The sequence below is a fragment of the Balaenoptera musculus genome, chromosome 3, assembly GCF_009873245.2.
Source record: "Balaenoptera musculus isolate JJ_BM4_2016_0621 chromosome 3, mBalMus1.pri.v3, whole genome shotgun sequence".
NCBI lineage: Eukaryota > Metazoa > Chordata > Mammalia > Artiodactyla > Balaenopteridae > Balaenoptera > Balaenoptera musculus.
This window is the reverse complement of record NC_045787.1, coordinates 324,685-341,866: the sequence shown is the minus strand read 5'-3', so window position 1 is coordinate 341,866 and position 17,182 is coordinate 324,685.

The following is a 17,182-nucleotide window of genomic DNA, read 5'->3' as shown; positions in this document are numbered from 1 at the left end:
CTCCGCTCCAAGCTCCCGCCCCAGCTGCCCGTGCTCTCTGTTCCAGTGACGCGACGTCCAGCTCCAATAATTGCTCCTGGCAGCGCATCATTTCTCCTAGGCTGATGAGGGCGTCTAAACCGCGAGACACTAACAGCTGGGCGTGGGCAGGGCGGACATTCCGGGGCCCCTGAGAGCGGGCGCGCGCCCGGGCCCCGGTCCTGCGGGGCCCCTGAGAGCGGGCGCGCGCCCGGGCCCCAGTCCTCGGGAGCACGAGTCCTCCACCCCACGAGTGCGGCCCTGACCACGCTCGCTCCCGTGTCCGGTGGTGACGAGGTCCCGGGGAGCGTCCCCAGAGGAGGCCTTGAGGCCTGCGGAGCAAAGCCCCCTGGGACCCAGAGCCGGTGGGCGTCCAGCTGAGGCTCCCTGAGGCCCTTGCCACCCCACTGCCGTCCAGTGCCCCATCCAGGGTGCGTGTGCAGAAACCCCAGAGGCATTACCGCCTGGGCTGGCTGAGCTTGTGCACCGGTGTCTTCCGAATAAACAACACGTGAAACTTCCCTAGATGATCTCTCTTCACAACTTTAAGGCAGAAGACAACTGCGTCTGACAGAAGCAGCTCTGCTGGTTCTGCTTCAGAACCTGCTGCTGACACGCGCCGTTTGCACGGCTTGCACAGACTGGGGCCGCCGGCGGGGCTGGAGCTGCAGGCTGGGGCTGCGTCTTCCCCGCGTGGCCATTCCCGACCATCCCCGCCTTCGTCCCTCATTCGCGGGTTCATCCTACGCACGCGGGCACCAGGGGACCAGCACTGACTCAGGCAGAGAAACCCTGGCGCCCAGCTCCGCGTCAGGGGAGACAGACGCTACAGAAACAGAAGGGGTGCGCTGGGGGTCGCTGTCTTCAAGGCTGGAGGTCGGAGGGGGGTGCCACTCAGCACGGTGTGAGGACGGGCCTGCAGGGGGCCGGGCAGCACAGGCTTTGGGGGGAGGGCAGCTCTCACAGAGGCCGGAGGCGGGGGAGAGGTCAAGAAGAGGTGTGGGCGCAGGGGCCAGGTCTCAGGTGGGCTTTGATTTCTCCAGGGGGCATCATCAGGAGGCTGACGGCCCACCCACCTTTTAAAAGAATGGCCTCACCTCCTACAGGTCAAGGGCCTGGACCAGACCAGGGAGCTGTCACCAGCCAGGTGTCACGACCCCGCACGGCCTGTGACCATCGCCCCATCCTGCTTATCCTTGGGAATTGACTCAACACACTGTCCTGTCCAGACACACTTTCTCTTATCTTTTCCTATTTTTTAAGACTTTATTTTTCTAGAGCAGTTTTAGGTTCAGAGCAAAACGGAATGGAAGGTACAGAGAGGTCCCACATACCCCCTCCCTGCCCCCCACACAGCCTCCCCCATATCGACGTCCCCACCAGAAGGTACATTCGTTACAACTGATGAACCTATATTGCCTCATCTTCATCACCCAGAGTCCAGTTTACACTGGGGTCCACTCTTGGTGCTGTACATGCTATGGGTTTGGACAAATGTACAATAACGTGTGTCCACCATTCTGGTGTCACACAGAGTATTTTCACTGCCTAAAAACTCCCTGCGCTCCTCCTGTTCGTCCCTCCCACCAAACCCTTGGCAACCACTGATCCTTTTAACGTCTCCACAGTCTTGCCTTTTCCAGAATGTCCTAGAGTTGGAATCCTACAGGATACAGCATTTTCAGATCAGCTTCTCTCACTCAGTCATATGCATCTAAGGTTCCTCCACGGTTTTTCATGACTTGATAACTCGTTTATTTTAAGAGCTGGAAAATATTCCAGGGTCTGGATGAACCACAGTTTATCCATTCACCTGCTGAAGGACACCTTGGTTGCTTCCGAGTTTTGGCAATGATGAATACAGCTGCTGTAAACATCTGTGTGCAGGGTTTTGTGTGGACATAAGTTTTCTACTCCTTTGGATAAATACCGAGTAGTGGCGTGATTATGGATCAGATGCTGAGAGAATGTTTAGTTTTGTAAGAAACCACCAAACTGTTTTCCAAAGTGGCTACACCAGTTTGCATTCCCACCAGCAACGAGTGGGAATTCCTGTTGCTCATTGCCTGTGTCCCAGATTGTGGCTATTCTGATTGGTGTGTAGTGGTCTCTCGTTGTTCTAATTTACATTTCCCTGATGACATATAAGTGGGAGCATCTTTACATATGCTTATGTGCAGTGTGTTTATCTTCTTTAGTGAGAGGTCTATGAAGGTCTTTGGTCCATTTTCTAATTGGGTTGTTTGTTTTCTAACTGTTGAGTTTTTAAGAACTCTTTGTATAATTTGAATAATAGTCCTTTACCAGATGTGTCTTTTTTGTTGTTGTTGTTGTTTTCCGGCTGCGTTGGGTCTTCGTCACTGCGTGTGGGCTTTTTCTCTAGTTGCGGCGAGCGGGGGCTACTCTTCGTTGTGGTGCCCAGGCTTCTCGTTGCAATGGCTTCTCTTGTTGCGAAGCACGGGCTCTAGGCGCTCAGGCTTCATAGTTGTGGCGCAAGGGCTTAGTGGCTCTGCGGCATGTGGGATCATCCGGGACCAGGGCTCGAACCCGTGTCCCCTGCATTGGCAGGTGGATCCTTAACCACTGTGCCACCAGAGAAGCCCTATCAGATGTGTCTTTTGCAAGCATTTTCTCCAGTCTGTGGCTTATCTTCTCATTTTCTTGAAACTATCTTTTGCACAGCAGAAGTTTTTAATTTTAATGAAGGCCAGCTTATCAGTTATTTCTTTCATGGGTCATATCTCACTGTTGCGTCTAAAAACTCATCTCCAAACCTGAGGTCATCTAGATCTCTCCCGTCTTGTTTTCTGGGAGTTTCGAGTTTTCCATTTAGATCCCTAATCCATTTTGAGTTGATTTTTGTGAAGGGTGTGAGATCTGTGTCTCAATTCATCTGCTCTGTGGACATCCGTTTTTCCAGCACCATTTGTACCCTGGCTGATGTAATGCCCCCGAGGCTGCCACCTCCCGGAGCCACTCTCCCTCAGAGTACGAGCTGGAAAAACCGAACCTATCTGAATATTTCCTTGAGCAAATCAGTGATTGGCAGGGATTTCTTGGGGAGTGAATACAAATTTTGCATTGAAGCCAAATATGACTGTTGGACTGTCTGCTGCCCCAGGCCCCGTTTCCCGAGGGGGGTCGCTGGGCGAGTGTAGGAGCAGGTCTCAGGACTGGAGCCCAGGGCCGCAGGGCACAGGTCCTGCTCCGAGGGGGTCTCTGCCTGGAACTAGTGCCGCCGCCACAGAGGCACCTCTGCAGCAGCATTGCAGGCCGTGCTTCTGGGCTTCGCCGCTCCCTCCTCCTGCTCTGGGTCCTGGAGCACCAGTCTGAGAAGATGAATGTGACTTCAGGGGTCTAGGGGGTGTTCCCACCTTAGGCCTGAGGGTCCAACGAAGTTTCTCATTTCCTTGTTGAAATTCTCCCCAGGGAAGACGAACTGGGTGACCTGGTGCAGCTCACAACTCCAGCAGGACCCCGGGCTGGAACCCACACTGGTCTCAGTCCACCCGCAGGGCATTCCACCCCCCGCAAGAGCACCTGTGGCAGGACTCGGGGGGGCCCTGCTCTCAGGTGGGCTCCCCAAGCACGTGGGCGGGGGCTGCGAGAGGCAGCGCCCAAAACTGTCCTTGATGAGACTCATGCTGGGCATTTCAAGAAAAGCTTCCGTGGTCATGGTGAGAAAGCCACAGAAGCGTGGGTGCCGGCCTTACCTGCTGCACAGCCAGGTGGGACCTCCCTTGGAGACACGGCCTGAGCACCTGGCCTGGCCACAGAGGGTGTGCAGATCTGGAGCTCCCAGGCGCCACCTGAGCTAGCAACTGCCTCCTCTTAGAAGGGGGCTCAGCCAGCTGGCACCCCCTGTGACCCAAAAGTGGGGAATGGGGCTAGCGCCTGGTCCTCTCCTGGGACGTGGGGAGCCAGGGCAGTGTGATGGGCCCGGCACACTGCTTTTTCGCCTGAACCCCAAATAAGACGTGGCTGCGACTCCACCAATGCAGTCAAATTGCAACAATGCACCATGATTGCCCACAACTCACCCACAATTTCAGTCTGCCTACAGGCCAAAGGGATGGCCTTCAGGGAGACCCAGTATCAGCTCGGCTCCGCCCCAGCCCCGCCCCCAAGGCCCGCCCCCAAGGCCCTTCCAGGCCCCGCCCTCTCCTTCGGCTCTAAGGGGGAGGGGGCGCTGGGGAGGGGGCGCGGGAGCAGGGAGCTGAGAGCAGCCAGGACCAAGGACGAGGGGACAGAGGGTCAAACGGCCTGCACACCAGCGTGGGGGGCAGATTGAGGGCGCCGTGCAGCCCCGTGCCTGGCCTTGACACTCACCCTGGACGGCCTGCTTGTGACGCGGGTGGCCCAGATGCCGCCGCTGCCCCTTCTCCAGTCCCAGACCCTGGGGTCTCGCTGACCAGCTGATTCTCAGGCAGGGACGCCCCACCTCCACACCTCCGCCCCCCCAGCTCCCACTGCTTCCACCCCAGCTGGCCCCCCCTCCGCCGCCTGCCGGGCTGGCTGGAGCCGCCTCCTCGTCTGACCCCACTGCCAGGGGCCCCGCCCCCCCACCCCGACTCAGGAGGCACCGCCGGCCGGCCCTCATGCCTTGGCTCCTCCGGGCCCCGGGGCAGACCCCCAGGTGGGGCTGGTCCACTCCTGCCTGCCGCCGGTGGGCACATTCCCAGGCTCGGGTGCCGCCCCGGGACAGCGTTCCAGGGCCAGAGCCCTCCTCCGGGCAGACTCTCTCCAGGCCTGAGGCCTGTGCGGGAGCCGCGCTTGTGGACACCGTCGTTGTTGTCACTGTGGATGAACCGTGTCTGGACTGGCTTCCGAACAGGCAGTGGGAGGGGCAGGGGGAGGTAACCCGAGCTGAGCCAGCTCAGGACAAGGAGAAAATGGACGGTGTGGAGGTCAAGGCTGGCCTCTGGAGATCCCCATGAGGAGGCTCGAGGGAGGGGGTCTGCAGCTGGCCTGGGGGCGAGAGGGGAGGGCCCGAGGCAGGAAAGAAGCGTCAGGGGCGCAAGGGAGGACCCAGAGCCCAGGGGAAGCCTCAGAGATGGGCAGGGGCTGCTTCTCCAGCCACAAGGCAGAAGAGACAGGCCTTGGGGGCTCGGAGCGGGCGTCCTACCCGCCGCTCCTGTTGCCGGAGAGGCCCAGGGTGGCCAGGACAGCTCCCTGTGTAGGGAGGGGGCTCTGATGGGGACTGGGGGGGGGGGGTCTGTGGCCTGAGGCTGGACCAGGGGCCACCTCTCCTTGGAAGCCGCTGTCCTGTTGCGGATGGTGGTCCGAGGCACCCTGTGCCGTCAACGTGAATTAGCACGAGTTAATATGTAATTTTGCAGCCCATGGGTATCTTGCCAGAACCAGGCTATTGTCTGATAAGGACTGAATGAGAAGAAAGAGGGAAAACACCTGATAAGAGCCTTCTCCCATTGTGAGGCGCACCAAGGTCAGGAGGGGGTCCCAGGGGAGGGCACAGACCTGCCCCTCCACCACCCACTTGGGGCCCGACCGTCGGGACCCCTGGTGCTCCACCAATGTCTGCACCGCCCTTGGGGGACTTTGGGGTGATACCTCAGCACTGGTCTATATGGAGTTATTCTGTTCTCACTACTTTGTGCTAACGGCTACCCCGGGCCACAACCTTGATGAGGGGCTGGTCACCCAGGTAACCCTGGGAAGCCCGGCCTTTCCGTCTCCATGGGCTTTTCCCTCCTGGCTCACAGACAGCAGCCCTGAGAGGCAGGGTCAGGGCGAGTGGCTGTAAGGTCACCCATCCCGCGTACAGGCAGTTCCCTTCCTGCTGGCAGGTTCCAGTGGCAGGTCGGGCAGAGCACAGGCTCTTGGGGTTAAAGTAAGAACATGGTGCGTCATAAACTGGGCTCATCTCCCACCCGGCCCGAGCCCAGGGCCCTCGCACTGCCCGTTTATGGGCCCGGCTGCCAGCGGAAGTAGGGCTGGTGACTAAGGGCCCATGCCTGCTGCTCCCCAGAATGATTCTGCCAGGGCGGGGTGCTGGCCTCTGGGGGAGCAGGGGAGGGCCTCTGGGGCACCTCCGACCCTGCCCAATGCCCCCGTGCGCAGGCCACGCCTCCCCCTCCTTCCTGGGGTGATGGGCACCCTTGGGCATGGCCCCCTCTCAGATGAGCAAACACGGGAAGGAAAGGGGGGCACCCACGCATGTCAGAGAAGAGCTATTGGACTATTACTGGGGGGACCCCCCCCTCCGCCCCCACAAGCTGCTCACAGGTGTGGCTTCACAGGGATCAGCATCCGGAGTCTCAGGACACACGCGCTCACACACGGCTTTGCTGCACACGTCTGGTCCTGGTCGAGGACAGCCTTCCTGCCCTTGGTCTCCTGCGCTGCGAGCAGGTGGAGGGTGTCTGCCTGGGAGACGCCATGGGGCCGGGCGCGGGATGCCGCTGCGGTGCTGGCCGCCTCGCCTCCGCCAGCTGATGGGGCCAGCCCACAGGAGATGCCGTCTCCCCCAGCGACGCTGTCCTCTTGCCCGAGCACACGTGTGCAGACACACTCTGGGGCGGCCGGCGGCCACACTGTCCACAGGTGGACGAGGCCGAGCAGTGTTCCAACCGAGGTTCTCGGCACGTCTCCCGAAACCTGCTGGTCAAGGACTCATCAGGGTTCCTGGTCGCCCCAGGCCAGCTGCCCCCCACCGCCAGGCCTCCCCCTCAGCCCTCATGCTTCTCCCACTGTGGGCTCTGGGGCGACGGTGCTGTGAGGTGAGTGGAGAGGGGCTTCAGGCCGAGGTGTGTGGGCACGCACCAGGGAGGGGCGACCGCCACAGTCGGCGGCAGGCAGCCCGTGAGCAGAGCGCCTGTTACCCAGGACCATCTGGGCAAGTTCATAAACCAGTTGCTGTTACCACCATCCCTCTCCTTCAGGCGAGCCAGCCCCGCAGCCAGCCCGGCTCAGTGGGCACGTTCACTGTGGCTAAGCTCTGTGCCGGCCCCACGCCTGGGCGGTGGCTTCACTGGGCCCATCACAAGGGGCCTTGGGTGCCTGCAGAGAGCGCCTTCCTCCTGCACAGGGGGACAGTCGCCCACACCTCTCACTCACTGAGCCCAGACACTGGACCCTCACGTGGAGCCCTCGGGCTGGGGGCTGTTGCCATCACCCCATCTGACAGATGAGCTATGCAGGCGCAGAGAGACTAAGCCACTCCCCAAAGGCAATACAGCCAGCCAGAGCAGGGGCAGGATTCCCCCAGGCCCTGGGGCCGGCGCAGGCCCACCCTCCACGCTGCTGCCCCTCAGGGAGAACGTCCACGGCCAGGGCAGCCGAGGGGGCTCAGGGGGCCTGGCTCCGGGGCCATGTGATGCGCAGTGATTCGCCGAAGCCTCCAGCTTCCTTGCTTTACGATGGGATTAGGAGGCGTGGACGGGGCTCGTGGGACTCACTGTGCATGGGGTTCCCAGGGGTATCGAGTGAGATCAGGGACGTAGTGGGGCTTAGCGGCTGATTTTATTTTTCTGTGTATGTAACTCTCGATCTCTAAATAGGGAAGTCTGAGGCAGAACGATGAGCGTATTCATTTGCAGGCAAGCACGAAGGCCCATCCGTGTCCTGAGCCACGAGCCCAGGGGGCAGACAGCAGTGTGGCCAGGGAACCGTGCGGCCAGCTCATGGACACGCACACGTGTGAGCGGGCCACGGATTCTTCCTGGTACGTTTTCTTAAATGCCAAAGGCATGTTAAATAAAGGACACCATGGCCCCAACCCAAAGGGCAACTCCGCAGACTCAGGAATTCCCCGCGACAGTCCGCGCCGTGAGCTGGTCGTGGGCAGACGATATGCATTTTATAAGGTGTCAGAGTCGCAGAATTACTGAGAGAATATTTTCACATGAGGGAAGTGGTGAGCAAGCACCCACTTGCCTCTTGCTCTTAGGTCGGGTTTGGCCGACTGCGGCCAGGCGAGCCAGCCGGGAGGGCCCAGCCTGGCCGTTCTGCGGGAGGGCCCCGAGCAAGCATCCAAGAAAAACACCCTTGTTTTCACACGCTGAAACGCAGGAGCAGGAGAGATTGATTTTTGAAAATATTATTCCTGAAATCTAAACCTGCCGCTGGTATTTCCCAGCAGCCTGGATATTTGGGCATCTCCAATTCGGGATGCCAGCATTCACCCTGGGCTTGGCTGGAGCCGGTCAAGGAAGCACATTTGAACTGGGGAGGAAAAACTTGAATTTCCATATTGTCTCCCCCGCCTCGCCCCACATCTCCGCAGTGACCTTTGCACCCGGCTGGCGTGGCCGGGGGCAGCGGGGAGGTGTTGCTGCTGCAGGAGGGGTGGGGAGTGGCCCTTCCACGCCCTTTCTGGGGCCACTAAATGGTGACTCAGATGGCGCTGTTTTCCCAATTCTTCCTCAGAATTACACTCAATAAACCTGGCGACTCTATTTCTGGAAAGAAGTCCGGTTTATGTCCCACACGGCCGTATCTCCTTTACAGCCCCCAATTGACCTCGACCCAGCCAGGGCCAGCCCAGGACAGCCTGTCCCCACTGGTGCCTTCGCTGCCTGGCCTGGGCAGTGCTTGGGCCAGGCTCTGGGTCAGGAGTGGCGAGTGAGGATGGGACGCATCCAGGATGGGGCAAGTCCTCCCCGGCGGTGGTGGGGGAATGGAGGCCAGAGGGGACGCAGCTGGACTCGGGAGGGGTCCCCTGGGCTGAGTCTGAGCCACCAGAAGCTGGTAGGGGCCAGAAGCCCCAAGCCCCAAACCCTGAGCTGCGGACGGGAGGCCCGCTCGGGCCGCTCCTGAGGGTGACGGGCTCAGCATCCCTTCCCTCCCCGGACTGGACCTTGGCCCGTGAGACTCTCAGCCCAGGGGTGTTGGCTCCTGCCCACGGAGTCCCCGCAGACAGGCCACCCTCACGCGCAGCCTGGGGCTGTCTCTCTGTGCGGGTTTCCCAGTCTCTCATCCTCCCTCGATCTGCTTTCACCCTCATTTTACAGACGGGGAAACCGAGGCACAGAAAGGCCACGTACCCAACGGTGCTCCACAATCCCCATGAAAGCGCCAGTGTCCTGGGAGCCTGGTGTGCAGTGGCGCCCAGCAAACCCCGTGCCACGGGCAGGTTGCCGGACACAGGCAGGATGCACCGGGGACAGGGCAGCAACCTGCAGAACGCTTCCAGCAGGCCTGTGACGGTGTCCACTGGGGGACCGGGAGGCAGACTCGCCCCCCTCGGGGACAAGAGCTGGTCTCGATGAAGCGTGGCTCAAGGCCCAGTCCTGGAGTCCCTGGCCATGGGACTGGCGAGAGGCGTCCCTTGAGAGGCCCTGGCGGGGGTGCAGGAGTGGCAAGGGTCAGCAGGTCTCAGCCATCTCAGGCCCCAAGGGGTGGAGCAGGGGAGGGTTCGGCCGACGCGGAGTGTCCCCGCACGCAGAGCCCACGGCCCTCCCTCAGGACAGTCCTGTGGGAGATGCGCTGAGGACAAAGGCAGGTTCGCTGAACCTGGCTGACCGCGGGGCCTGGCGGGCTCCCATCCTGGCCCCTGCATCCCCTGGAACCCAGCACACACCCTGAGAGGGCAGGTCCCTGCTGGGGCCAAGGCCGGGGCGTCTGGGAGCCTGGGGACAAGCATGTGGGGTCGCCCTGCCCTCTGACTCCACCCCTTCACCAAGGAGGCCAGCAGCCCCGGCTCCCCCTGCCACTCCTGGCCCCGTGGCCCCATGGCCCCTGTGCCCCACAGGGGAATGCCAGGGCCTTCAGGGACCAGGCAGCCCTACCTTGGGTCCCCTTCCTCCAGTGGGGACGGGTTCCTCCAGAGCCCTTATTTCTGTTTGGGGGTGTTTCTCAGGGGAGTCTGAACAAACAGCTGTGCTCAGGCAAGTCTGGGCCAACAGGGGTGGCCCCCTCAACGGCATGCTGCACATGGCAGCAGGGCAGGCGGAAGGGACCCCCAGACCCTGGGACAGGTGACACGCTCGTGCCCTGCAGCATCCAGGCACAGGGCCCCCCACGGCTGGGAGGCCCGGGGAGCAATAGTGGGTGCCTGGGCTGGGGTCGGCCTCCTGCCCGGACACGGATGGGTGCCCTGCGCCGAGCCGGCCCCGCCTGCAGCCAGGGCTGAGGACTCCGCGAGGGTCACTCGGGACAGTGCAGGGACAGCGTGTCCGGGACCCTCGCTGAGCGGGGAGCGGTGCCGCTCTCACGAAAGCACCAGCAGAGGCGTCAGGCCAGAGGGAGCAGGGCCGTCCTGACCGACCTCGCAGACAGAGCCCTTTGTCCTCCCTGTGGTCCTTCTGACGAAGGCAGGCAGCTCTCGCCTGGGGGCCTCGAGGGAAGAGGCTGTTTGGGGGCGGGCGGACCTTGGCTGTGCCCTGGACGCCGAGTCCCCCAGAAGCCGCCCTGTGCCAGGCGGTCTTGCATGAGCGGCGTCGCCATCTGAAAGGCTAATGTGTGCAAATGAGTGCTCTGCTCACCGCAGGCCTGCCTAGGAATGTGCCTCCTCACCACACACCGCACGCGCTCCCCTCGTGAAAACTTTCCATCGTCGGCTGGTCCCGCCGCGCGCTGTCCTCGGGGAAGCCTTCAGGTTCAGGCAACACCGGAGCTGGTCAGAGAGCTTGAAGGGAGGCCGGGGGCAGCTGCCCCGTGGCTCAGGGGGACGGGTCGGCGGCTGCACGCTCACCATCGGTTGGTTTCAGGACTCAGACTCTGGTCATCGATTCCGCCTGTGAGTCCCCATGGGGACCCCGGCCCGAGCCAGTGTGAAGCCCCCCAGACAGGAGCCTGTGGCCTTCGTGGTGCTTCCTAAATGGGGACAGTCCCGCTGGTGACAATGACAGGCCCCCAGAACCAGCCAGAGCGCCAGCCTGCGTCACGACAGAGGCAGCCGGGGCTCCAGCCCCGCTCCCAGCCCCGCGGCCTCCCGCCCCCCCAGGGCCCCGCCTCTCCAGGCTCTGCAGCTGCCCAGGCCTCCCGGCCCCTCTAGGCTGTGTGGGCCCAGGGCTCACAGAAGGCTCCTGGCTCTCTGTGAACCCGCAGCCAGCCAGCCAGCCAGCGCTCACACTTAAGAACGAGGACAAAAGGACAGATGCATGAATCTGCTCGCGGCCAATTTTCGTAGCATGTTAGTAGGAGTTCTAAAGTTATTCCTGGAGAAATCTCTCTGGATTCCTTTTTGGGGGGCGGCGCGGTCGGGGGGAGCCATGCTGCACGGCTTGCGGGGTCTTAGTTCCCCGACCAGGGACTGAACCCAGGCTGCCGCAGTGAAAGCGCCGAGTCCTGACCACTGGACCGCCAGGGAGTTCCCACTCTGGATTCTTTTTAAATAACTGCTCTCAGGAGTGAATGTGTTAAAAAAGCCGGCGCGTCCCCGGCGAATGGGGCTCATCCCGGCGGCCGGCGGCCTGTGTGGAAGCACAGCGTTCACTGCGCGGCACCCAGCTCCGCGGTCCAGAGCCTCCGACGCCCTCCGCGCACACCGTGCCGGCCCCAGACAAAGCCCAGCTGCCCTGCTCTCCCTGTCTGGCTATTGTCACCTGGCCTTCTAGGCGAGTGTTTGCTCTGGGCCTGGCCTGATACTATCGATCGCCAGGCGAGGTGGGGCTGCAGGAGAGGCGGGAGAGAGAAGGTTTTCAGTCCCAAGGGGACCCGCCGTGGTGCACATCGCGGGGTGCAGATGAGGCTACCGGGCCGTCCACATCTGTGCTCCGCGGTGGGCGGCCACCCGGGGGAACTCGGGCTCATCAACGTAAAGGAGACCTTGCCTGAAGCAGGTGGGCGTCTGGGTGCGGGCCCAGCGGCTTCCCGTGTCAGCAGCTCCAGGCCCTTCTGGTTTCAGGGGAAGCACGGAAAGTAAAGGCGTCAGGAGTGTCTGAGCGCCCCCCTGGAGGGAGGGTGCGCGTGGGGAGAGTGTTAGGGCTGGCACGCAGCTGCCCGACGAGTCAAGTCCTTTCTCCTTCAGTAACGTCCAGGAGCCGGAGCGACGCAGCGCTGGAGGGCAGACCCGACGGCGACCGGGGCCCCCCCCAAGCCCATTCTGAATGCCCCTTCACTCATGGGGGTACAGCCCTGCGGCCCCAGGACTCAGCGCCCCATCCTTCCCGGGCGGGCACTGGGAGTCCCCAGCCAGCACGCAGCCTTGGAGTCTGGTTGCAAGGGCTGCAGCCTTGACTTTGGGGGTGAACGGGCCCTCCCAGGGGCTGGGCCTGGTAGGACTGGGCTGGGCCCAGGACAAATCCAGCGACGAGGCTGACCCAAAGGCTCGGCCCAGCAGGCCCACTGCATCCGGCCGGGACACACCCCAGAGTCCGCGGGGGCCCTGGGGCCTGGGAGGAGGCCAGAGGACGCGGCCCGGATGACCACTCACCTGTGAGAAGCCCCGGGAACTCCAACAACAGCCAGATTCTGTGTGAACGGTGACTTGGAACACCTCAGGGCAGAGGCGAGCAAGACGGGACCATAGGAACTTGGGGTGGTGGTGAAGGGATCCCCATGTGGCCGCTGCCACCTGGACTGGCCCTGCTCTGTGTCTCCAGGGCTCATTCGTGCTGTTCTGACATTTATGCACGAAGGTCCACTTCCCATGGGTTGGCTGGGCAGCCGGGGCGTCGCTGCTACATGCAGAGCCTAGTGGGTCAAGCAAATCTCTGCTGAAGGGAAGTGAATATAAAAGGAACTCCTGGGGAAATTAACTGGGCCCAAAAAGCGGAAGAAAACATTCGAGCACATGGAGACATTTGAGCTAAGTCTGAGCAAGTGATAGAGCAGAGGGGAGCTGTGTCCCTGGTGGGGCGCTGTAGGTGACAGGAAAGACAGACACGGCAAGAAGCCCACGGCAACGCCCAGGCCCTGAACCCGACGATCGCCATGCGCACGTTACTAGTTACGAGCAGATGCGTGAACATAAACCTTGTCAGACTTGATGAGAAAACAAAAAATGCACTTTAAATATAAAGACGGATGGAAAGCCAAACAATGGCCAATGATTCTCCATACACACATTAACCGAAAGAAAACTGGCGTGGCTACACGAGTAGCAGAGGAGACTTCAGGCAAGAAGTATTAGGAGAGAGAAAGGACAGTCCATAATGACACAGAGCCAATTCAACCTGAAGACACAGCAGTCCTCAAACACAGCTTAAACCATGGAAAGCAAAAGCTAATAGAACTAAAACGACAGACAAAGCCACCGCCAGAGAGGAAGGTTTTAGCGTTAATCTCTCTCAGTTACTGAAATTAGTAACAATATAGATTTGAACAACACAATTAACCAATTTGACTAAACAGACTAATATCAATAATAGAACCCTACATCCTTCAACTGCAGAATGTACACTCTTATCAAGGGTGCATGGAATATTTACCAAAATAGCCCAGATTCTAAATCACAAAGCAAGTTTTAACAAATGTAGAAGGATTGAAATCACACTGTGTACGTTCTCTGGTCATGGTGGAATTCTATTAGATCTCAACTACAGAAAGATAACAGGAAACACGCCCAAATATTTGGAAATTAAGCAACTGCCATAAACGACACATTTCTAAGTAACTTATGTCAAAGAAGAAATTACAACGGAAATCGGAAAATATTTTGAACTGATAAGAACATGCAGCATATTAAATCCACCGGAATATCAGAGGGAGCTTTATAGTTTTTTCTTTTTTATTGAAAAAGTCACATATTGAAAAAGGAGAAACACTGAAAATCAAAGACCTAAGCTTCCAGTTCAAAAAGCTAGAAAAAGAGTATCAAATAAAAGCAAAGAAAGAAGGAAAGAGACAATGATAACTATGAAACAGAAGACGGAACTACGATAAAGTCAGCAGGACCGGAATCCAGTTCCGTGAGAAGATTCATGGTGTTGATAAACCTCCAGTAGGACTGATCCCTAGCAAGAAAGAAAACAGAAATGACCAACATGAGGAATGCAAAGCAGAACATCCCAGCAGAGTCTTACAGACCCAAGAAGGATCTTAAAACACTACGATGAACTTTGTGTCAATAAACATGATATTTTTGATGAAAAGGGTAAAATCCTTGAAAATTCAATTTACCAAAATGGACACAAACAGAAACAAAAAGTCTGAATATTCTGAGATTTATTAAGGAAATTAAATCTATAACTTAAATCTTTTCCACCTAGAAAAGTCCAGGCCCGGATGCTTCCCTGGAGAATTCTCCAACAGCATCTTGCACATCTCGTGATAGATTTTTTTTCCTAGGTATTTCATATTTTTGATGCTGTGTAAATAGTACTTTTAAATTAACTTTTGGACTTCCCTGGTGGTGCAGTGGTTAAGAATCTGCCTGCCAACCCAGGGGACAAGGGTTCGAGCCCTGGTCCGGGAAGATCCCACATGCCGTGGAGCAACTGAGCCCGTGCGCCACAACTGCTGAGCCTGCACTCTAGAGCCTGAGAGCCACAACTACTGAGCTTGTGCTCTAGAGTCCATGATCCACAACAAGAGAAGCCACCGCAGTGAGAAGCCCGCGCACCACAACGAAGAGTAGCCCCCGCTCGCCGCAACTAGAGAAAGGCCCGCGCGCAGCAACAAAGACCCAATGCAGCCAAAAATAAATAAATAAATTAATTAAAAAAATAATAATAATAAAGTAACTTTCATTTTCTAAAGAGTTTGTTGCTGCATGTAGAACTGGAGCTGGTTCTGTAGCCAGCAGCCTTGCTTGCCCACTTCTCCTTAGTTCTAATAATTTGTCCAAGTCCTTTTGGGCATTGCTAAGAGTTCTCCTTCTTGTCTGTCTTGTCCTGAGTGGATTTTCAATTTCACCAAAGGCCCTTTCTGCCTCTGTTGATGGTCACCCACTTTCTCCCCAGTCTGTCAAATGATGGTCACAGGCTGGTTCTGGGGGCCGAGGGCTTAGGAGGGTCCAGCTGCGTCCTGCAGGCAGGGTTTCCCGGCCGCTGGGCTGGCCTGGCCTGGAGGCCGGGAGGGCAAGTCACCAGGCACGGGGTCCAAGCATGCCCCCACCCGAGGGGTTTTTGTGGGGTCTCAGCGCCAGGAGCGTGGTCTGCGGTTTGGGGTCCCAGGATCATTTTCAGGGAGCGGGTGCCTGGTCCCTGAGGAGTCCCAGCCAGGGGAGGGCATGGGATGTCAGGGTCATCTGTGGTAGGGGTCCCTCCCATAATGGGGGTCTTGCTTCCAGAAAAGGGGGCACTGAGACCCTGCAGGGGGGGGTCAGGCCCGGAGAGTGGGGGTCCCACCAAGAGTCCCCAGCGTCAGGGCTGCGAGGACCAGCTGGGAGGGGAGTGGCGTCAGTGAGAGAGGGGTTGGGGGTCTTTCAGGTCACTGGAGTCAGGGAGGGTCTCCGGTGTCCTCGAGGGTGGGGAGAGGAGAACGGGCGTGGCCCCTGGTCAGGTTCGGGGTCTGCAGCCGGCCCAGCCCCCAAAGTCCAGACTGTGCATCGCCCTGGGGGGCCCATGGGGGCCGAGACCCTGTGGCGCAGCCCACAGTTCCCAGGACCTCGACCCCACCTTGGACCCTGGCCTGGCCATCCCGGCAGTGGGACAGTGCTGGGGGTGTGAGTCCAACCCCAAGGGGGGTGTCCTGGGGGCACTGGGGACAGGATAGCGCCTGCTTGAATGTCCAAAGGCTCCTTCCCTGCAAGCTCGGCCTTGGGCCAAAGGCTCCAGGCTCGCCCGAGGCCTCAAAGCCTGACAGACAGACTACAGAGGAGCTGGACTCACAATTTGTTCGAGAAATGCAATTTTATTCCAGCAAGCAAACAAGGGAACATAAATATTCAATTATGGTGATTTTGGACAGCTCCCAGAGGGGCTGTCGCCTGGACAGTCCCTGGCACACAGTAGGTGCTCAGCAGAGGGAATAAGGCAGTGCAGGAGTTCCTGGGTAATGAAACCTTCAGAGGAGCCGGAGTGACCACTGGGTAGTGGTGATGAAGCCATGTGTGCAGCCTCCCACATAAAACATGAAAACGTGACTCTCATGCCTGTGTGTTGTCAGCAAAAGCAATAAGCCTCTGCCTCTTTATTCACAAGATGTTTTTCACCAACCACGTGAATGAAATTCATAACCAAAATTACCATGATGGACTAGATGTGATGTTTTTCATTTTTATTTTCTTAATTTTGCAGTTCAGGGTTTGGACTGGTTACTTGCATTATTTTAACTTTTTAGGTTATGTTGTATGGTTGTGGCTTTTCCATGGGTGTTATGGACTGAACTGTGTCCCCTCTGAAATTCCTATGTTGAAGCCCTGACCGTCCACTGTGATGGTATTTGGAGGCAATTAGGGTTAAATGAGGTCATAAGGGTGGGGCCATAATCCAATAGGATCAGTGGCCTTATAAGAAGAGAAAGAGAGAGAGCTCCCTCCCCCCTCCCGCCTGCACTCCGGGGAAAGGCCACAGAGGACACAGCAGCTGACGGCCAGAAAGGGGCTCTCACCAGACCCAGGACTCTGTCAAGCCTTGACCTTGGGCTGGCAGCCTCCAGTTCTGTGACAAAATAGATCTCTGTTGTTTAAGCTCTCCCGTCTGTGGTGCTGTGTTCTGGCAGCACAAGTGTCTGTGTGCAGGCAAACCCACAGGTGATCCAGGCCAAGGGGGAGGGGAGGGGAGTGGGGGCAGGGGGCAGAGAGGGGAGGCTCATGGCTGCCTGATGGCCACTGTGAGTGGCGCAGTTCTCAGGGTCCTGAGGACACTTCCCAACACGCCCTGCCAACCCCCCTGCCCAAACGCACACCGCCCTCTGGGTACATTTGGCCTTGCAGGTGTGTCCTGGTGTGGATGGCAGCCTTGGAGTGGAGTCACTGCAGCCCTGCCTAGAATCACACCCCAGGTGGAAGCAAGGAGGTCATGGAGGCTGCACGCCCACCCACAGCCCCAGCCCACGGGGGCGACAGTGTGGAGAAGTGGTCGAGGGGAGGCGCCAGCAGCTGGGCGTGGGTGTCAGAAGGGAAGGAACAGTGCACATTCCACACCCCTATGCTGACTAGGCTCACAGCGCAGGCTGGCCTCCGCACCGTTCTTGACCATCTGCCCCGGAGATGCTTTCATCCTACAGATGCCCACAGATCCAGCCAAACAAGCCACGCTTCTCACCTGAGCTCTGCTTCCCGTGTGAGGTGCCCCAGCTGCTCACCCGTGCCTCTGCAGGGGCTTTGGGCTTCCCGTCCCCTTGTCCTTGGGCATCCTGTGGTCACCTCTGCAGC